At 72.1% G+C, this 19874-nt stretch overlaps 7 non-coding genes across 7 annotated transcripts; all 7 read left to right on the top strand.

Moving 5' to 3' along the window:
* The first annotated feature begins 1150 nt into the window (after positions 1-1150).
* On the top strand, positions 1151-1244 carry LOC146406591 (small nucleolar RNA SNORD116). Its single transcript, XR_014833524.1, has one exon. It is a non-coding gene; the product is annotated as a small nucleolar RNA SNORD116 (small nucleolar RNA).
* A 2624-nt stretch (positions 1245-3868) lies between these two features.
* LOC146406590 (small nucleolar RNA SNORD116) lies at positions 3869-3962 on the top strand. Its single transcript, XR_014833523.1, has one exon. It is a non-coding gene; the product is annotated as a small nucleolar RNA SNORD116 (small nucleolar RNA).
* Positions 3963-6561: 2599 nt separating this feature from the next.
* On the top strand, positions 6562-6655 carry LOC146406589 (small nucleolar RNA SNORD116). Its single transcript, XR_014833522.1, has one exon. It is a non-coding gene; the product is annotated as a small nucleolar RNA SNORD116 (small nucleolar RNA).
* Positions 6656-9279: 2624 nt separating this feature from the next.
* Positions 9280-9373, top strand: LOC146406588 (small nucleolar RNA SNORD116). Its single transcript, XR_014833521.1, has one exon. It is a non-coding gene; the product is annotated as a small nucleolar RNA SNORD116 (small nucleolar RNA).
* A 2624-nt stretch (positions 9374-11997) lies between these two features.
* On the top strand, positions 11998-12091 carry LOC146406587 (small nucleolar RNA SNORD116). Its single transcript, XR_014833504.1, has one exon. It is a non-coding gene; the product is annotated as a small nucleolar RNA SNORD116 (small nucleolar RNA).
* A 2615-nt stretch (positions 12092-14706) lies between these two features.
* Positions 14707-14800, top strand: LOC146406586 (small nucleolar RNA SNORD116). The gene has a single exon (XR_014833500.1). It is a non-coding gene; the product is annotated as a small nucleolar RNA SNORD116 (small nucleolar RNA).
* A 2616-nt stretch (positions 14801-17416) lies between these two features.
* Positions 17417-17510, top strand: LOC146406585 (small nucleolar RNA SNORD116). Its single transcript, XR_014833496.1, has one exon. It is a non-coding gene; the product is annotated as a small nucleolar RNA SNORD116 (small nucleolar RNA).
* Positions 17511-19874: the final 2364 nt, after the last annotated feature.

The following is a 19874-nucleotide window of genomic DNA, read 5'->3' as shown; positions in this document are numbered from 1 at the left end:
CCCAGGTCCCGCGCGCCAGGGGGCCTGGTGTGGCGGGCCTGGAGGGTGAAGGGCGAGCGACCCGAGCCCACAGCCTGGCGGCAGGGGACGCCCCTGGCCATTGGCGGTCAGGGCGAGGTGCGGCCCTGCGGGGTCTCGCCCAGGCTCCAGGGCCCTTGGGGTCCCGGAGGGTCCAGCAGAAGGGTCTGTGTTTTGCCCGGGGTCCTGAGAGCGTGCTGGGGATAGCAGGGGTGGAGTGCAGGTGTGCCCATGGGCGCCCCGGGTCCAGGGCCCGCGGAGCCGCTCTCGGGGCGGAGACCTTGCCCCCAGGGGCACGTCAGCGGTCCTGAGGTGAGGCTCCTGCAGAGCACTCTGGGCCGCGTGTGTCTCTCCCTGCGTGGGCAGGCAGTGTCGGTGGCCGGAGCGAGGGTGTTTTCCCATCGGGGTGAGAGGGAGAGCCCCAGGGTGGGCCTGGGGGCGGAATCGGACTCGGGGTTGGGGTGGACTCTTCTGAAGCTGGGAGGGGTGCGGGTGGGCAGGGCCTTAGGGAGCCTGAGGGAGGCGCGGTTCCTGGGGGAAGGGTGTGGCGAGGCGGCGGCAGCCCGCGTGGCGCTGTGGCGCCCCAGCGAAGGGGCAGTGCTGGCCACTCGTGTGGCCCTTTGGCTGCTGGCACCCAGTGAGAGGGGGGAGGCCAGGGACAGGTGGCAGCCAGGCTGCCCACAGGCCCTGGGCGGTGGGGGGCACGGCCCCTGTGCCTTGGGCAGCCGGGCCCCTTGCTGAGGCGTGCTTGCGCGTGTCCGTTGTCGCCCTCACCCAGCTACTGTGGCGGAGAGACGGAGGCCAGCGCGGGGAGCGGAAGCCGGAGCCTGTCGGGAGCGACCCCGGGAAGGCCAGTCCCTCCTGCCGGAGGGAGGCGTGTTGGCGTGCGGCCGGTGGCGGGATCGATGGCCACCTGGTAGGCGATGGTAAGCGGCAGTGGCCTGCGCCAAGGTAGCCCCCGGGGGGCGGTGTGTGGCGCCCGGACCCGCACCCTCTGCTCCCGGGGGTGGAGCTGACCTGCTTGCCCGCGGTTGGGCTCGGGAGCCTGCGGGCCGCGGCCAGGAGGGAGCTGGCTGGCCGTCCCGGCGGTGGGGGCTGTGGCGGTGGCCGTCCCGCGGGTGTGCCCGTGCTCGGATCGATGATGACACCCACAAACGCATTCCTTGGAAAATCTGAACAAAATGAGTGAGAACTCACTACCGTCTCCTCATCGCAAACTGAGGTCCGGCACGTGGCTCCCACAGGGGACGTCGGGGGAGGGTCCCGTTGCCTTGGCTCCCTTGGGTGCGTGCAGCCCTGGGGCGCAGGTGGGGGCAGGCAGGCCTCCGGTGGCCCCGGAGGGCCATGGGGAGAGGAGCCTTGGGGCTGGCCTCCTCGAGGGCAGCCCCGGGGCCCCGGGGCCCCGGTGCCCGGCGGGAAAGCCTTGGGAGTGGCAGGCCCAGTGTGGGGTGGGCTGCCTGCGGTGTGTGTGAGCGCCGCTGGGCTCTCAGGCCTGCGGCTGCCTCCGTGAGGCCTCCGCGGGGTCCTGCCCGCGGTGTCGGGCGCAGAGGCTGTCTGTAGGTTGCGGGTGAGCAGCGGGGGCCTTGGCCTCGGCGGGACTGCCGACCCAGGTTCTGGTGGGGAGAGAGGAGGCCGGCCGGGGGGCCTTGCCGAGATGGCCGTTTGGGCGGGGTCGGACGCCTTGGCCTGGGCCTTCACGGGGTCGGCGGGGCTGCCAGTGCCTTTCCCTCGCAGAGTCCTTGGTGGTCATCGAGAACCCTGGAGCCCCTGCGGCATTTCCCAGAGACGTGGAGGCGGTGGGGCGCCAGGTGGCCCTGGGCGGTGCCGAGTCGGCCGCGGACTGGGGTCGAGAGAAGTGCAGGAGGGCCAGAGGTCCTGGGCCAGTGTGCGCAGAGCACCGTGAGGGGGAGTGTTGGGTGCCCGGGGCGGCAGTGCCTTCAGGGCGGCCTGGGCTATGATGTGGGATATCCTCAGAGATTTGGGCGGCGCGTGGAAGGCAGGACGGAGGGGTCCCGGGCACGTGAATGGGAGCTGGGTGCCTGTGCCCTGGCCGGTCATGGGTGCCGGCGGGGCAGAGAAGTGTGAGCCCGCGGCCAGCTCCCGGGGCCGCTAAGGTGTCCACACACGGGGCTGGGCATTGAGGCCGTGCGGCGCCCCTGCCCTGGCTGAGGCCGTGTTCCCGGGGAGGGAGGACAGGGAGTTGCGCAGTGGGAGGCAGTGTGAGGTTGATACCCAGCAGAGCTAGCCACGCCTGCGGACTGGAGCCCAGCCGAGCTGGTGCCGGGCGGGAGCTGGTGGCAAGGAGGGAGTCTGCTGTGGAGGAAAGGGGGCAGGTGGCGGCGGAAGGGGCGTGAGGGCGTGAGTTTCGGTGCGAGGGTCCCGCTGGGCCCAGGGTCTAGTGCGTCTCCCGTGGAGATGCTTGTGCTGGAGTTAGGGAGGCCTGGGTGTGCATGGGTGTGGCACGCAAAGGAGAGGGTCCCATGGGGCCCGGCGGGCCTTCCGGTGCTGGCGGCGGGGCTGTGGCGTGTGCCTTGCGTGGGGCCCGAGCGCCCAACTGGTGGCAGGCTCCGGGCGCCCGGCGGCAGGCGGTCTGTGCGGGTTGCGTTGTGTCCGGTGGACAGGCGGCAGCCGTGGGGCGGGGTTTGGGGCAGGCAGGCCTCCGGTGTCCCTAGAGTGCCCCGGGGAGACCTGCCTGAGGGACCCAGGTCCCGCGCGCCAGGGGGCCTGGTGTGGCGGGCCTGGAGGGTGAAGGGCGAGCGACCCGAGCCCACAGCCTGGCGGCAGGGGACGCCCCTGGCCATTGGCGGTCAGGGCGAGGAGCGGCCCTGCGGGGTCTCGCACAGGCTCCAGGGCCCTTGGGGTCCCGGAGGGTCCAGCAGAAGGGTCTGTGTTTTGCCCGGGGTCCTGAGAGCGTGCTGGGGATAGCAGGGGTGGAGTGCAGGTGTGCCCATGGGCGCCCCGGGTCCAGGGCCCGCGGAGCCGCTCTCGGGGCGGAGACCTTGCCCCCAGGGGCACGTCAGCGGTCCTGAGGTGAGGCTCCTGCAGAGCACTCTGGGCCGCGTGTGTCTCTCCCTGCGTGGGCAGGCAGTGTCGGTGGCCGGAGCGAGGGTGTTTTCCCATCGGGGTGAGAGGGAGAGCCCCAGGGTGGGCCTGGGGGCGGAATCGGACTCGGGGTTGGGGTGGACTCTTCTGAAGCTGGGAGGGGTGCGGGTGGGCAGGGCCTTAGGGAGCCTGAGGGAGGCGCGGTTCCTGGGGGAAGGGTGTGGCGAGGCGGCGGCAGCCCGTGTCGCGCTGTGGCGCCCCAGCGAAGGGGCAGTGCTGGCCACTCGTGTGGCCCTTTGGCTGCTGGCACCCAGTGAGAGGGGGGAGGCCAGGGACAGGTGGCAGCCAGGCTGCCCACAGGCCCTGGGCGGTGGGGGGCACGGCCCCTGTGCCTTGGGCAGCCTGGCCCCTTGCTGAGGCGTGCTTGCGCGTGTCCGTTGTCGCCCTCACCCAGCTGCTGTGGCGGAGAGACGGAGGCCAGCGCGGGGAGCGGAAGCCGGAGCCTGTCGGGAGCGACCCCGGGAAGGCCAGTCCCTCCTGCCGGAGGGAGGCGTGTTGGCCTGCGGCCGGTGGCGGGATCGATGGCCACCTGGTAGGCGATGGTAAGCGGCAGTGGCCTGCGCCAAGGTAGCCCCCGGGGGGCGGTGTGTGGCGCCCGGACCCGCACCCTCTGCTCCCGGGGGTGGAGCTGACCTGCTTGCCCGCGGTTGGGCTCGGGAGCCTGCGGGCCGCGGCCAGGAGGGAGCTGGCTGGCCGTCCCGGCGGTGGGGGCTGTGGCGGTGGCCGTCCCGCGGGTGTGCCCGTGCTCGGATCGATGATGACACCCACAAACGCATTCCTTGGAAAATCTGAACAAAATGAGTGAGAACTCACTACCGTCTCCTCATCGCAAACTGAGGTCCGGCACGTGGCTCCCGTTGCCTTGGCTCCCTTGGGTGCGTGCAGCCCTGGGGCGCAGGTGGGGGCAGGCAGGCCTCCGGTGGCCGCGGAGGGCCATGGGGAGAGGAGCCTTGGGGCTGGCCTCCTCGAGGGCAGCCCCGGGGCCCCGGGGCCCCGGTGCCCGGCGGGAAAGCCTTGGGAGTGGCAGGCCCAGTGTGGGGTGGGCTGCCTGCGGTGTGTGTGAGCGCCGCTGGGCTCTCAGGCCTGCGGCTGCCTCCGTGAGGCCTCCGCGGGGTCCTGCCCGCGGTGTCGGGCGCAGAGGCTGTCTGTAGGTTGCGGGTGAGCAGCGGGGGCCTTGGCCTCGGCGGGACTGCCGACCCAGGTTCTGGTGGGGAGAGAGGAGGCCGGCCGGGGGGCCTTGCCGAGATGGCCGTTTGGGCGGGGTCGGACGCCTTGGCCTGGGCCTTCACGGGGTCGGCGGGGCTGCCAGTGCCTTTCCCTCGCAGAGTCCTTGGTGGTCATCGAGAACCCTGGAGCCCCTGCGGCATTTCCCAGAGACGTGGAGGCGGTGGGGCGCCAGGTGGCCCTGGGCGGTGCCGAGTCGGCCGCGGACTGGGGTCGAGAGAAGTGCAGGAGGGCCAGAGGTCCTGGGCCAGTGTGCGCAGAGCACCGTGAGGGGGAGTGTTGGGTGCCCGGGGCGGCAGTGCCTTCAGGGCGGCCTGGGCTATGATGTGGGATATCCTCAGAGATTTGGGCGGCGCGTGGAAGGCAGGACGGAGGGGTCCCGGGCACGTGAATGGGAGCTGGGTGCCTGTGCCCTGGCCGGTCATGGGTGCCGGCGGGGCAGAGAAGTGTGAGCCCGCGGCCAGCTCCCGGGGCCGCTAAGGTGTCCACACACGGGGCTGGGCATTGAGGCCGTGCGGCGCCCCTGCCCTGGCTGAGGCCGTGTTCCCGGGGAGGGAGGACAGGGAGTTGCGCAGTGGGAGGCAGTGTGAGGTTGATACCCAGCAGAGCTAGCCACGCCTGCGGACTGGAGCCCAGCCGAGCTGGTGCCGGGCGGGAGCTGGTGGCAAGGAGGGAGTCTGCTGTGGAGGAAAGGGGGCAGGTGGCGGCGGAAGGGGCGTGAGGGCGTGAGTTTCGGTGCGAGGGTCCCGCTGGGCCCAGGGTCTAGTGCGTCTCCCGTGGAGATGCTTGTGCTGGAGTTAGGGAGGCCTGGGTGTGCATGGGTGTGGCACGCAAAGGAGAGGGTCCCATGGGGCCCGGCGGGCCTTCCGGTGCTGGCGGCGGGGCTGTGGCGTGTGCCTTGCGTGGGGCCCGAGCGCCCAACTGGTGGCAGGCTCCGGGCGCCCGGCGGCAGGCGGTCTGTGCGGGTTGCGTTGTGTCCGGTGGACAGGCGGCAGCCGTGGGGCGGGGTTTGGGGCAGGCAGGCCTCCGGTGTCCCTAGAGTGCCCCGGGGAGACCTGCCTGAGGGACCCAGGTCCCGCGCGCCAGGGGGCCTGGTGTGGCGGGCCTGGAGGGTGAAGGGCGAGCGACCCGAGCCCACAGCCTGGCGGCAGGGGACGCCCCTGGCCATTGGCGGTCAGGGCGAGGAGCGGCCCTGCGGGGTCTCGCACAGGCTCCAGGGCCCTTGGGGTCCCGGAGGGTCCAGCAGAAGGGTCTGTGTTTTGCCCGGAGTCCTGAGAGCGTGCTGGGGATAGCAGGGGTGGAGTGCAGGTGTGCCCATGGGCGCCCCGGGTCCAGGGCCCGCGGAGCCGCTCTCGGGGCGGAGACCTTGCCCCCAGGGGCACGTCAGCGGTCCTGAGCTGAGGCTCCTGCAGAGCACTCTGGGCCGCGTGTGTCTCTCCCTGCGTGGGCAGGCAGTGTCGGTGGCCGGAGCGAGGGTGTTTTCCCATCGGGGTGAGAGGGAGAGCCCCAGGGTGGGCCTGGGGGCGGAATCGGACTCGGGGTTGGGGTGGACTCTTCTGAAGCTGGGAGGGGTGCGGGTGGGCAGGGCCTTAGGGAGCCTGAGGGAGGCGCGGTTCCTGGGGGAAGGGTGTGGCGAGGCGGCGGCAGCCCGTGTCGCGCTGTGGCGCCCCAGCGAAGGGGCAGTGCTGGCCACTCGTGTGGCCCTTTGGCTGCTGGCACCCAGTGAGAGGGGGGAGGCCAGGGACAGGTGGCAGCCAGGCTGCCCACAGGCCCTGGGCGGTGGGGGGCCCGGCCCCTGTGCCTTGGGCAGCCTGGCCCCTTGCTGAGGCGTGCTTGCGCGTGTCCGTTGTCGCCCTCACCCAGCTGCTGTGGCGGAGAGACGGAGGCCAGCGCGGGGAGCGGAAGCCGGAGCCTGTCGGGAGCGACCCCGGGAAGGCCAGTCCCTCCTGCCGGAGGGAGGCGTGTTGGCCTGCGGCCGGTGGCGGGATCGATGGCCACCTGGTAGGCGATGGTAAGCGGCAGTGGCCTGCGCCAAGGTAGCCCCCGGGGGGCGGTGTGTGGCGCCCGGACCCGCACCCTGTGCTCCCGGGGGTGGAGCTGACCTGCTTGCCCGCGGTTGGGCTCGGGAGCCTGCGGGCCGCGGCCAGGAGGGAGCTGGCTGGCCGTCCCGGCGGTGGGGGCTGTGGCGGTGGCCGTCCCGCGGGTGTGCCCGTGCTCGGATCGATGATGACACCCACAAACGCATTCCTTGGAAAATCTGAACAAAATGAGTGAGAACTCACTACCGTCTCCTCATCGCAAACTGAGGTCCGGCACGTGGCTCCCACAGGGGACGTCGGGGGAGGGTCCCGTTGCCTTGGCTCCCTTGGGTGCGTGCAGCCCTGGGGCGCAGGTGGGGGCAGGCAGGCCTCCGGTGGCCCCGGAGGGCCATGGGGAGAGGAGCCTTGGGGCTGGCCTCCTCGAGGGCAGCCCCGGGGCCCCGGGGCCCCGGTGCCCGGCGGGAAAGCCTTGGGAGTGGCAGGCCCAGTGTGGGGTGGGCTGCCTGCGGTGTGTGTGAGCGCCGCTGGGCTCTCAGGCCTGCGGCTGCCTCCGTGAGGCCTCCGCGGGGTCCTGCCCGCGGTGTCGGGCGCAGAGGCTGTCTGTAGGTTGCGGGTGAGCAGCGGGGGCCTTGGCCTCGGCGGGACTGCCGACCCAGGTTCTGGTGGGGAGAGAGGAGGCCGGCCGGGGGGCCTTGCCGAGATGGCCGTTTGGGCGTGGTCGGACGCCTTGGCCTGGGCCTTCACGGGGTCGGCGGGGCTGCCAGTGCCTTTCCCTCGCAGAGTCCTTGGTGGTCATCGAGAACCCTGGAGCCCCTGCGGCATTTCCCAGAGACGTGGAGGCGGTGGGGCGCCAGGTGGCCCTGGGCGGTGCCGAGTCGGCCGCGGACTGGGGTCGAGAGAAGTGCAGGAGGGCCAGAGGTCCTGGGCCAGTGTGCGCAGAGCACCGTGAGGGGGAGTGTTGGGTGCCCGGGGCGGCAGTGCCTTCAGGGCGGCCTGGGCTATGATGTGGGATATCCTCAGAGATTTGGGCGGCGCGTGGAAGGCAGGACGGAGGGGTCCCGGGCACGTGAATGGGAGCTGGGTGCCTGTGCCCTGGCCGGTCATGGGTGCCGGCGGGGCAGAGAAGTGTGAGCCCGCGGTCAGCTCCCGGGGCCGCTAAGGTGTCCACACACGGGGCTGGGCATTGAGGCCGTGCGGCGCCCCTGCCCTGGCTGAGGCCGTGTTCCCGGGGAGGGAGGACAGGGAGTTGCGCAGTGGGAGGCAGTGTGAGGTTGATACCCAGCAGAGCTAGCCACGCCTGCGGACTGGAGCCCAGCCGAGCTGGTGCCGGGCGGGAGCTGGTGGCAAGGAGGGAGTCTGCTGTGGAGGAAAGGGGGCAGGTGGCGGCGGAAGGGGCGTGAGGGCGTGAGTTTCGGTGCGAGGGTCCCGCTGGGCCCAGGGTCTGGTGCGTCTCCCGTGGAGATGCTGGTGCTGGAGTTAGGGAGGCCTGGGTGTGCATGGGTGTGGCACGCAAAGGAGAGGGTCCCATGGGGCCCGGCGGGCCTTCCGGTGCTGGCGGCGGGGCTGTGGCGTGTGCCTTGCGTGGGGCCCGAGCGCCCAACTGGTGGCAGGCTCCGGGCGCCCGGCGGCAGGCGGTCTGTGCGGGTTGCGTTGTGTCCGGTGGACAGGCGGCAGCCGTGGGGCGGGGTTTGGGGCAGGCAGGCCTCCGGTGTCCCCAGAGTGCCCCGGGGAGACCTGCCTGAGGGACCCAGGTCCCGCGCGCCAGGGGGCCTGGTGTGGCGGGCCTGGAGGGTGAAGGGCGAGCGACCCGAGCCCACAGCCTGGCGGCAGGGGACGCCCCTGGCCATTGGCGGTCAGGGCGAGGTGCGGCCCTGCGGGGTCTCGCACAGGCTCCAGGGCCCTTGGGGTCCCGGAGGGTCCAGCAGAAGGGTCTGTGTTTTGCCCGGGGTCCTGAGAGCGTGCTGGGGATAGCAGGGGTGGAGTGCAGGTGTGCCCATGGGCGCCCCGGGTCCAGGGCCCGCGGAGCCGCTCTCGGGGCGGAGACCTTGCCCCCAGGGGCACGTCAGCGGTCCTGAGGTGAGGCTCCTGCAGAGCACTCTGGGCCGCGTGTGTCTCTCCCTGCGTGGGCAGGCAGTGTCGGTGGCCGGAGCGAGGGTGTTTTCCCATCGGGGTGAGAGGGAGAGCCCCAGGGTGGGCCTGGGGGCGGAATCGGACTCGGGGTTGGGGTGGACTCTTCTGAAGCTGGGAGGGGTGCGGGTGGGCAGGGCCTTAGGGAGCCTGAGGGAGGCGCGGTTCCTGGGGGAAGGGTGTGGCGAGGCGGCGGCAGCCCGCGTGGCGCTGTGGCGCCCCAGCGAAGGGGCAGTGCTGGCCACTCGTGTGGCCCTTTGGCTGCTGGCACCCAGTGAGAGGGGGGAGGCCAGGGACAGGTGGCAGCCAGGCTGCCCACAGGCCCTGGGCGGTGGGGGGCCCGGCCCCTGTGCCTTGGGCAGACTGGTCCCTTGCTGAGGCGTGCTTGCGCGTGTCCGTTGTCGCCCTCACCCAGCTGCTGTGGCGGAGAAACGGAGGCCAGCGCGGGGAGCGGAAGCCGGAGCCTGTCGGGAGTGACCCCGGGAAGGCCAGTCCCTCCTGCCGGAGGGAGGCATGTTGGCGTGCGGCCGGTGGCGGGATCGATGGCCACCTGGTAGGCGATGGTAAGCGGCAGTGGCCTGCGCCAACGTAGCCCCTGGGGCGCCGTGTGTGGCGCCCGGACCCGCACCCTCTGCTCCCGGGGGTGGAGCTGACCTGCTTGCCCGCGGTTGGGCTCGGGAGCCTGCGGGCCGCGGCCAGGAGGGAGCTGGCTGGCCGTCCCGGCGGTGGGGGCTGTGGCGGTGGCCGTCCCGCGGGTGTGCCCGTGCTCGGATCGATGATGACACCCACAAACGCATTCCTTGGAAAATCTGAACAAAATGAGTGAGAACTCACTACCGTCTCCTCATCGCAAACTGAGGTCCGGCACGTGGCTCCCACAGGGGACGTCGGGGGAGGGTCCCGTTGCCTTGGCTCCCTTGGGTGCGTGCAGCCCTGGGGCGCAGGTGGGGGCAGGCAGGCCTCCGGTGGCCGCGGAGGGCCATGGGGAGAGGAGCCTTGGGGCTGGCCTCCTCGAGGGCAGCCCCGGGGCCCCGGGGCCCCGGTGCCCGGCGGGAAAGCCTTGGGAGTGGCAGGCCCAGTGTGGGGTGGGCTGCCTGCGGTGTGTGTGAGCGCCGCTGGGCTCTCAGGCCTGCGGCTGCCTCCGTGAGGCCTCCGCGGGGTCCTGCCCGCGGTGTCGGGCGCAGAGGCTGTCTGTAGGTTGCGGGTGAGCAGCGGGGGCCTTGGCCTCGGCGGGACTGCCGACCCAGGTTCTGGTGGGGAGAGAGGAGGCCGGCCGGGGGGCCTTGCCGAGATGGCCGTTTGGGCGGGGTCGGACGCCTTGGCCTGGGCCTTCACGGGGTCGGCGGGGCTGCCAGTGCCTTTCCCTCGCAGAGTCCTTGGTGGTCATCGAGAACCCTGGAGCCCCTGCGGCATTTCCCAGAGACATGGAGGCGGTGGGGCGCCAGGTGGCCCTGGGCGGTGCCGAGTCGGCCGCGGACTGGGGTCGAGAGAAGTGCAGGAGGGCCAGAGGTCCTGGGCCAGTGTGCGCAGAGCACCGTGAGGGGGAGTGTTGGGTGCCCGGGGCGGCAGTGCCTTCAGGGCGGCCTGGGCTATGATGTGGGATATCCTCAGAGATTTGGGCGGCGCGTGGAAGGCAGGACGGAGGGGTCCCGGGCACGTGAATGGGAGCTGGGTGCCTGTGCCCTGGCCGGTCATGGGTGCCGGCGGGGCAGAGAAGTGTGAGCCCGCGGCCAGCTCCCGGGGCCGCTAAGGTGTCCACACACGGGGCTGGGCATTGAGGCCGTGCGGCGCCCCTGCCCTGGCTGAGGCCGTGTTCCCGGGGAGGGAGGACAGGGAGTTGCGCAGTGGGAGGCAGTGTGAGGTTGATACCCAGCAGAGCTAGCCACGCCTGCGGACTGGAGCCCAGCCGAGCTGGTGCCGGGCGGGAGCTGGTGGCAAGGAGGGAGTCTGCTGTGGAGGAAAGGGGGCAGGTGGCGGCGGAAGGGGCGTGAGGGCGTGAGTTTCGGTGCGAGGGTCCCGCTGGGCCCAGGGTCTGGTGCGTCTCCCGTGGAGATGCTGGTGCTGGAGTTAGGGAGGCCTGGGTGTGCATGGGTGTGGCACGCAAAGGAGAGGGTCCCATGGGGCCCGGCGGGCCTTCCGGTGCTGGCGGCGGGGCTGTGGCGTGTGCCTTGCGTGGGGCCCGAGCGCCCAACTGGTGGCAGGCTTCGGGCGCCCGGCGGCAGGCGGTCTGTGCGGGTTGCGTTGTGTCCGGTGGACAGGCGGCAGCCGTGGGGCGGGGTTTGGGGCAGGCAGGCCTCCGGTGTCCCCAGAGTGCCCCGGGGAGACCTGCCTGAGGGACCCAGGTCCCGCGCGCCAGGGGGCCTGGTGTGGCGGGCCTGGAGGGTGAAGGGCGAGCGACCCGAGCCCACAGCCTGGCGGCAGGGGACGCCCCTGGCCATTGGCGGTCAGGGCGAGGTGCGGCCCTGCGGGGTCTCGCCCAGGCTCCAGGGCCCTTGGGGTCCCGGAGGGTCCAGCAGAAGGGTCTGTGTTTTGCCCGGGGTCCTGAGAGCGTGCTGGGGATAGCAGGGGTGGAGTGCAGGTGTGCCCATGGGCGCCCCGGGTCCAGGGCCCGCGGAGCCGCTCTCGGGGCGGAGACCTTGCCCCCAGGGGCACGTCAGCGGTCCTGAGCTGAGGCTCCTGCAGAGCACTCTGGGCCGCGTGTGTCTCTCCCTGCGTGGGCAGGCAGTGTCGGTGGCCGGAGCGAGGGTGTTTTCCCATCGGGGTGAGAGGGAGAGCCCCAGGGTGGGCCTGGGGGCGGAATCGGACTCGGGGTTGGGGTGGACTCTTCTGAAGCTGGGAGGGGTGCGGGTGGGCAGGGCCTTAGGGAGCCTGAGGGAGGCGCGGTTCCTGGGGGAAGGGTGTGGCGAGGCGGCGGCAGCCCGCGTGGCGCTGTGGCGCCCCAGCGAAGGGGCAGTGCTGGCCACTCGTGTGGCCCTTTGGCTGCTGGCACCCAGTGAGAGGGGGGAGGCCAGGGACAGGTGGCAGCCAGGCTGCCCACAGGCCCTGGGCGGTGGGGGGCCCGGCCCCTGTGCCTTGGGCAGACTGGTCCCTTGCTGAGGCGTGCTTGCGCGTGTCCGTTGTCGCCCTCACCCAGCTGCTGTGGCGGAGAAACGGAGGCCAGCGCGGGGAGCGGAAGCCGGAGCCTGTCGGGAGTGACCCCGGGAAGGCCAGTCCCTCCTGCCGGAGGGAGGCATGTTGGCGTGCGGCCGGTGGCGGGATCGATGGCCACCTGGTAGGCGATGGTAAGCGGCAGTGGCCTGCGCCAACGTAGCCCCTGGGGCGCCGTGTGTGGCGCCCGGACCCGCACCCTCTGCTCCCGGGGGTGGAGCTGACCTGCTTGCCCGCGGTTGGGCTCGGGAGCCTGCGGGCCGCGGCCAGGAGGGAGCTGGCTGGCCGTCCCGGCGGTGGGGGCTGTGGCGGTGGCCGTCCCGCGGGTGTGCCCGTGCTCGGATCGATGATGACACCCACAAACGCATTCCTTGGAAAATCTGAACAAAATGAGTGAGAACTCACTACCGTCTCCTCATCGCAAACTGAGGTCCGGCACGTGGCTCCCACAGGGGACGTCGGGGGAGGGTCCCGTTGCCTTGGCTCCCTTGGGTGCGTGCAGCCCTGGGGCGCAGGTGGGGGCAGGCAGGCCTCCGGTGGCCGCGGAGGGCCATGGGGAGAGGAGCCTTGGGGCTGGCCTCCTCGAGGGCAGCCCCGGGGCCCCGGGGCCCCGGTGCCCGGCGGGAAAGCCTTGGGAGTGGCAGGCCCAGTGTGGGGTGGGCTGCCTGCGGTGTGTGTGAGCGCCGCTGGGCTCTCAGGCCTGCGGCTGCCTCCGTGAGGCCTCCGCGGGGTCCTGCCCGCGGTGTCGGGCGCAGAGGCTGTCTGTAGGTTGCGGGTGAGCAGCGGGGGCCTTGGCCTCGGCGGGACTGCCGACCCAGGTTCTGGTGGGGAGCGAGGAGGCCGGCCGGGGGGCCTTGCCGAGATGGCCGTTTGGGCGGGGTCGGACGCCTTGGCCTGGGCCTTCACGGGGTCGGCGGGGCTGCCAGTGCCTTTCCCTCGCAGAGTCCTTGGTGGTCATCGAGAACCCTGGAGCCCCTGCGGCATTTCCCAGAGACATGGAGGCGGTGGGGCGCCAGGTGGCCCTGGGCGGTGCCGAGTCGGCCGCGGACTGGGGTCGAGAGAAGTGCAGGAGGGCCAGAGGTCCTGGGCCAGTGTGCGCAGAGCACCGTGAGGGGGAGTGTTGGGTGCCCGGGGCGGCAGTGCCTTCAGGGCGGCCTGGGCTATGCTGTGGGATATCCTCAGAGATTTGGGCGGCGCGTGGAAGGCAGGACGGAGGGGTCCCGGGCACGTGAATGGGAGCTGGGTGCCTGTGCCCTGGCCGGTCATGGGTGCCGGCGGGGCAGAGAAGTGTGAGCCCGCGGCCAGCTCCCGGGGCCGCTAAGGTGTCCACACACGGGGCTGGGCATTGAGGCCGTGCGGCGCCCCTGCCCTGGCTGAGGCCGTGTTCCCGGGGAGGGAGGACAGGGAGTTGCGCAGTGGGAGGCAGTGTGAGGTTGATACCCAGCAGAGCTAGCCACGCCTGCGGACTGGAGCCCAGCCGAGCTGGTGCCGGGCGGGAGCTGGTGGCAAGGAGGGAGTCTGCTGTGGAGGAAAGGGGGCAGGTGGCGGCGGAAGGGGCGTGAGTTTCGGTGCGAGGGTCCCGCTGGGCCCAGGGTCTAGTGCGTCTCCCGTGGAGATGCTGGTGCTGGAGTTAGGGAGGCCTGGGTGTGCATGGGTGTGGCACCCAAAGAGAGGGTCCCATGGGGCCCGGCGGGCCTTCCGGTGCTGGCGGCGGGGCTGTGGCGTGTGCCTTGCGTGGGGCCCGAGCGCCCAACTGGTGGCAGGCTCCGGGCGCCCGGCGGCAGGCGGTCTGTGCGGGTTGCGTTGTGTCCGGTGGACAGGCGGCAGCCGTGGGGCGGGGTTTGGGGCAGGCAGGCCTCTGGTGTCCCCAGGGTGCCCCGGGGAGACCTGCCTGAGGGACCCAGGTCCCGCGCGCCAGGGGGCCTGGTGTGGCGGGCCTGGAGGGTGAAGGGCGAGCGACCCGAGCCCACAGCCTGGCGGCAGGGGACGCCCCTGGCCATTGGCGGTCAGGGCGAGGTGTGGCCCTGCGGGGTCTCGCACAGGCTCCAGGGCCCTTGGGGTCCCGGAGGGTCCAGCAGAAGGGTCTGTGTTTTGCCCAGGGTCCTGAGAGCGTGCTGGGGATAGCAGGGGTGGAGTGCAGGTGTGCCCATGGGCGCCCCGGGTCCAGGGCCCGCGGAGCCGCTCTCGGGGCGGAGACCTTGCCCCCAGGGGCACGTCAGCGGTCCTGAGGTGAGGCTCCTGCAGAGCACTCTGGGCCGCGTGTGTCTCTCCCTGCGTGGGCAGGCAGTGTCGGTGGCCGGAGCGAGGGTGTTTTCCCATCGGGGTGAGAGGGAGAGCCCCAGGGTGGGCCTGGGGGCGGAATCGGACTCGGGGTTGGGGTGGACTCTTCTGAAGCTGGGAGGGGTGCGGGTGGGCAGGGCCTTAGGGAGCCTGAGGGAGGCGCGGTTCCTGGGGGAAGGGTGTGGCGAGGCGGCGGCAGCCCGCGTCAGGCTGTGGCGCCCCAGCGAAGGGGCAGTGCTGGCCACTCGTGTGGCCCTTTGGCTGCTGGCACCCAGTGAGAGGGGGGAGGCCAGGGACAGGTGGCAGCCAGGCTGCCCACAGGCCCTGGGCGGTGGGGGGCACGGCCCCTGTGCCTTGGGCAGCCTGGCCCCTTGCTGAGGCGTGCTTGCGCGTGTCCGTTGTCGCCCTCACCCAGCTGCTGTGGTGGAGAAACGGAGGCCAGCGCGGGGAGCGGAAGCCGGAGCCTGTCGGGAGCGACCCCGGGAAGGCCAGTCCCTCCTGCCGGAGGGAGGCGTGTTGGCGTGCGGCCGGTGGCGGGATCGATGGCCACCTGGTAGGCGATGGTAAGCGGCAGTGGCCTGCGCCAACGTAGCCCCTGGGGCGCCGTGTGAGGCGCCCGGACCCGCACCCTCTGCTCACGGGGGTGGAGCTGACCTGCTTGCCCGCGGTTGGGCTCGGGAGCCTGCGGGCCGCGGCCAGGAGGGAGCTGGCTGGCCGTCCCGGCGGTGGGGGCTGTGGCGGTGGCCGTCCCGCGGGTGTGCCCGTGCTCGGATCGATGATGACACCCACAAACGCATTCCTTGGAAAATCTGAACAAAATGAGTGAGAACTCACTACCGTCTCCTCATCGCAAACTGAGGTCCGGCACGTGGCTCCCACAGGGGACGTCGGGGGAGGGTCCCGTTGCCTTGGCTCCCTTGGGTGCGTGCAGCCCTGGGGCGCAGGTGGGGGCAGGCAGGCCTCCGGTGGCCCGGGAGGGCCATGGGGAGAGGAGCCTTGGGGCTGGCCTCCTCGAGGGCAGCCCCGGGGCCCCGGGGCCCCGGTGCCCGACGGGAAAGCCTTGGGAGTGGCAGGCCCAGTGTGGGGTGGGCTGCCTGCGGTGTGTGTGAGCGCCGCTGGGCTCTCAGGCCTGCGGCTGCCTCCGTGAGGCCTCCGCGGGGTCCTGCCCGCGGTGTCGGGCGCAGAGGCTGTCTGTAGGTTGCGGGTGAGCAGCGGGGGCCTTGGCCTCGGTGGGACTGCCGACCCAGGTTCTGGTGGGGAGAGAGGAGGCCGGCCGGGGGGCCTTGCCGAGATGGCCGTTTGGGCGTGGTCGGACGCCTTGGCCTGGGCCTTCACGGGGTCGGCGGGGCTGCCAGTGCCTTTCCCTCGCAGAGTCCTTGGTGGTCATCGAGAACCCTGGAGCCCCTGCAGCATTTCCCAGAGACGTGGAGGCGGTGGGGCGCCAGGTGGCCCTGGGCGGTGCCGAGTCGGCCGCGGACTGGGGTCGAGAGAAGTGCAGGAGGGCCAGAGGTCCTGGGCCAGTGTGCGCAGAGCACCGTGAGGGGGAGTGTTGGGTGCCCGGGGCGGCAGTGCCTTCAGGGCGGCCTGGGCTATGATGTGGGATATCCTCAGAGATTTGGGCGGCGCGTGGAAAGCAGGACGGAGGGGTCCCGGGCACGTGAATGGGAGCTGGGTGCCTGTGCCCTGGCCGGTCATGGGTGCCGGCGGGGCAGAGAAGTGTGATCCCGCGGCCAGCTCCCGGGGCCGCTAAGGTGTCCACACACGGGGCTGGGCATTGAGGCCGTGCGGCGCCCCTGCCCTGGCTGAGGCCGTGTTCCCGGGGAGGGAGGACAGGGAGTTGCGCAGTGGGAGGCAGTGTGAGGTTGATACCCAGCAGAGCTAGCCACGCCTGCGGACTGGAGCCCAGCCGAGCTGGTGCCGGGCGGGAGCTGGTGGCAAGGAGGGAGTCTGCTGTGGAGGAAAGGGGGCAGGTGGCGGCGGAAGGGGCGTGAGTTTCGGTGAGAGGGTCCCGCTGGGCCCAGGGTCTAGTGCGTCTCCCGTGGAGATGCTGGTGCTGGAGTTAGGGAGGCCTGGGTGTGCATGGGTGTGGCACGCAAAGGAGAGGGTCCCATGGGGCCCGGCGGGCCTTCCGGTGCTGGCGGCGGGGCTGTGGCGTGTGCCTTGCGTGGGGCCCGAGCGCCCAACTGGTGGCAGGCTTCGGGCGCCCGGCGGCAGGCGGTCTGTGCGGGTTGCGTTGTGTCCGGTGGACAGGCGGCAGCCGTGGGGCGGGGTTTGGGGCAGGCAGGCCTCCGGTGTCCCCAGGGTGCCCCGGGGAGACCTGCCTGAGGGACCCAGGTCCCGCGCGCCAGGGGGCCTGGTGTGGCGGGCCTGGAGGGTGAAGGGCGAGTGACCCGAGCCCACAGCCTGGCGGCAGGGGACGCCCCTGGCCATTGGCGGTCAGGGCGAGGTGCGGCCCTGCGGGGTCTCGCACAGGCTCCAGGGCCCTTGGGGTCCCGGAGGGTCCAGCAGAAGGGTCTGTGTTTTGCCCGGGGTCCTGAGAGCGTGCTGGGGATAGCAGGGGTGGAGTGCAGGTGTGCCCATGGGCGCCCCGGGTCCAGGGCCCGCGGAGCCGCTCTCGGGGCGGAGACCTTGCCCCCAGGGGCACGTCAGCGGTCCTGAGGTGAGGCTCCTGCAGAGCACTCTGGGCCGCGTGTGTCTCTGCCTGCGTGGGCAGGCAGTGTCGGTGGCCGGAGCGAGGGTGTTTTCCCATCGGGGTGAGAGGGAGAGCCCCAGGGTGGGCCTGGGGGCGGAATCGGACTCGGGGTTGGGGTGGACTCTTCTGAAGCTGGGAGGGGTGCGGGTGGGCAGGGCCTTAGGGAGCCTGAGGGAGGCGCGGTTCCTGGGGGAAGGGTGTGGCGAGGCGGCGGCAGCCCGCGTGGCGCTGTGGCGCCCCAGCGAAGGGGCAGTGCTGGCCACTCGTGTGGCCCTTTGGCTGCTGGCACCCAGTGAGAGGGGGGAGGCCAGGGACAGGTGGCAGCCAGGCTGCCCACAGGCCCTGGGCGGTGGGGGGCACGGCCCCTGTGCCTTGGGCAGCCTGGCCCCTTGCTGAGGCGTGCTTGCGCGTGTCCGTTGTCGCCCTCACCCAGCTGCTGTGGCGGAGAAACGGAGGCCAGCGCGGGGAGCGGAAGCCGGAGCCTGTCGGGAGCGACCCCGGGAAGGCCAGTCCCTCCTGCCGGAGGGAGGCGTGTTGGCGTGCGGCCGGTGGCGGGATCGATGGCCACCTGGTAGGCGATGGTAAGCGGCAGTGGCCTGCGCCAACGTAGCCCCTGGGGCGCCGTGTGTGGCGCCCGGACCCGCACCCTCTGCTCCCGGGGGTGGAGCTGACCTGCTTGCCCGCGGTTGGGCTCGGGAGCCTGCGGGCCGCGGCCAGGAGGGAGCTGGCTGGCCGTCCCGGCGGTGGGGGCTGTGGCGGTGGCCGTCCCGCGGGTGTGCCCGTGCTCGGATCGATGATGACACCCACAAACGCATTCCTTGGAAAATCTGAACAAAATGAGTGAGAACTCACTACCGTCTCCTCATCGCAAACTGAGGTCCGGCACGTGGCTCCCACAGGGGACGTCGGGGGAGGGTCCCGTTGCCTTGGCTCCCTTGGGTGCGTGCAGCCCTGGGGCGCAGGTGGGGGCAGGCAGGCCTCCGGTGGCCCGGGAGGGCCATGGGGAGAGGAGCCTTGGGGCTGGCCTCCTCGAGGGCAGCCCCGGGGCCCCGGGGCCCCGGTGCCCGACGGGAAAGCCTTGGGAGTGGCAGGCCCAGTGTGGGGTGGGCTGCCTGCGGTGTGTGTGAGCGCCGCTGGGCTCTCAGGCCTGCGGCTGCCTCCGTGAGGCCTCCGCGGGGTCCTGCCCGCGGTGTCGGGCGCAGAGGCTGTCTGTAGGTTGCGGGTGAGCAGCGGGGGCCTTGGCCTCGGTGGGACTGCCGACCCAGGTTCTGGTGGGGAGAGAGGAGGCCGGCCGGGGGGCCTTGCCGAGATGGCCGTTTGGGCGGGGTCGGACGCCTTGGCCTGGGCCTTCACGGGGTCGGCGGGGCTGCCAGTGCCTTTCCCTCGCAGAGTCCTTGGTGGTCATCGAGAACCCTGGAGCCCCTGCAGCATTTCCCAGAGACGTGGAGGCGATGGGGCGCCAGGTGGCCCTGGGCGGTGCCGAGTCGGCCGCGGACTGGGGTCGAGAGAAGTGCAGGAGGGCCAGAGGTCCTGGGCCAGTGTGCGCAGAGCACCGTGAGGGGGAGTGTTGGGTGCCCGGGGCGGCAGTGCCTTCAGGGCGGCCTGGGCTATGATGTGGGATATCCTCAGAGATTTGGGCGGCGCGTGGAAAGCAGGACGGAGGGGTCCCGGGCACGTGAATGGGAGCTGGGTGCCTGTGCCCTGGCCGGTCATGGGTGCCGGCGGGGCAGAGAAGTGTGATCCCGCGGCCAGCTCCCGGGGCCGCTAAGGTGTCCACACACGGGGCTGGGCATTGAGGCCGTGCGGCGCCCCTGCCCTGGCTGAGGCCGTGTTCCCGGGGAGGGAGGACAGGGAGTTGCGCAGTGGGAGGCAGTGTGAGGTTGATACCCAGCAGAGCTAGCCACGCCTGCGGACTGGAGCCCAGCCGAGCTGGTGCCGGGCGGGAGCTGGTGGCAAGGAGGGAGTCTGCTGTGGAGGAAAGGGGGCAGGTGGCGGCGGAAGGGGCGTGAGTTTCGGTGAGAGGGTCCCGCTGGGCCCAGGGTCTAGTGCGTCTCCCGTGGAGATGCTGGTGCTGGAGTTAGGGAGGCCTGGGTGTGCATGGGTGTGGCACGCAAAGGAGAGGGTCCCATGGGGCCCGGCGGGCCTTCCGGTGCTGGCGGCGGGGCTGTGGCGTGTGCCTTGCGTGGGGCCCGAGCGCCCAACTGGTGGCAGGCTTCGGGCGCCCGGCGGCAGGCGGTCTGTGCGGGTTGCGTTGTGTCCGGTGGACAGGCGGCAGCCGTGGGGCGGGGTTTGGGGCAGGCAGGCCTCCGGTGTCCCCAGGGTGCCCCGGGGAGACCTGCCTGAGGGACCCAGGTCCCGCGCGCCAGGGGGCCTGGTGTGGCGGGCCTGGAGGGTGAAGGGCGAGTGACCCGAGCCCACAGCCTGGCGGCAGGGGACGCCCCTGGCCATTGGCGGTCAGGGCGAGGTGCGGCCCTGCGGGGTCTCGCACAGGCTCCAGGGCCCTTGGGGTCCCGGAGGGTCCAGCAGAAGGGTCTGTGTTTTGCCCGGGGTCCTGAGAGCGTGCTGGGGATAGCAGGGGTGGAGTGCAGGTGTGCCCATGGGCGCCCCGGGTCCAGGGCCCGCGGAGCCGCTCTCGGGGCGGAGACCTTGCCCCCAGGGGCACGTCAGCGGTCCTGAGGTGAGGCTCCTGCAGAGCACTCTGGGCCGCGTGTGTCTCTGCCTGCGTGGGCAGGCAGTGTCGGTGGCCGGAGCGAGGGTGTTTTCCCATCGGGGTGAGAGGGAGAGCCCCAGGGTGGGCCTGGGGGCGGAATCGGACTCGGGGTTGGGGTGGACTCTTCTGAAGCTGGGAGGGGTGCGGGTGGGCAGGGCCTTAGGGAGCCTGAGGGAGGCGCGGTTCCTGGGGGAAGGGTGTGGCGAGGCGGCGGCAGCCCGCGTGGCGCTGTGGCGCCCCAGCGAAGGGGCAGTGCTGGCCACTCGTGTGGCCCTTTGGCTGCTGGCACCCAGTGAGAGGGGGGAGGCCAGGGACAGGTGGCAGCCAGGCTGCCCACAGGCCCTGGGCGGTGGGGGGCCCGGCCCCTGTGCCTTGGGCAGCCTGGCCCCTTGCTGAGGCGTGCTTGCGCGTGTCCGTTGTCGCCCTCACCCAGCTGCTGTGGCGGAGAGACGGAGGCCAGCGCGGGGAGCGGAAGCCGGAGCCTGTCGGGAGCGACCCCGGGAAGGCCAGTCCCTCCTGCCGGAGGGAGGCGTGT

Source organism: Sus scrofa, chromosome 1 (assembly GCF_054392235.1).
Source record: "Sus scrofa isolate SSC_HxYL_T2T_F1_AM1 chromosome 1, Sscrofa_HxYL_maternal_Yorkshire_Landrace_v2.0, whole genome shotgun sequence".
Classification (NCBI taxonomy): Eukaryota; Metazoa; Chordata; class Mammalia; order Artiodactyla; family Suidae; genus Sus; species Sus scrofa.
This window is presented reverse-complemented; position numbering and strand designations above follow the sequence as displayed.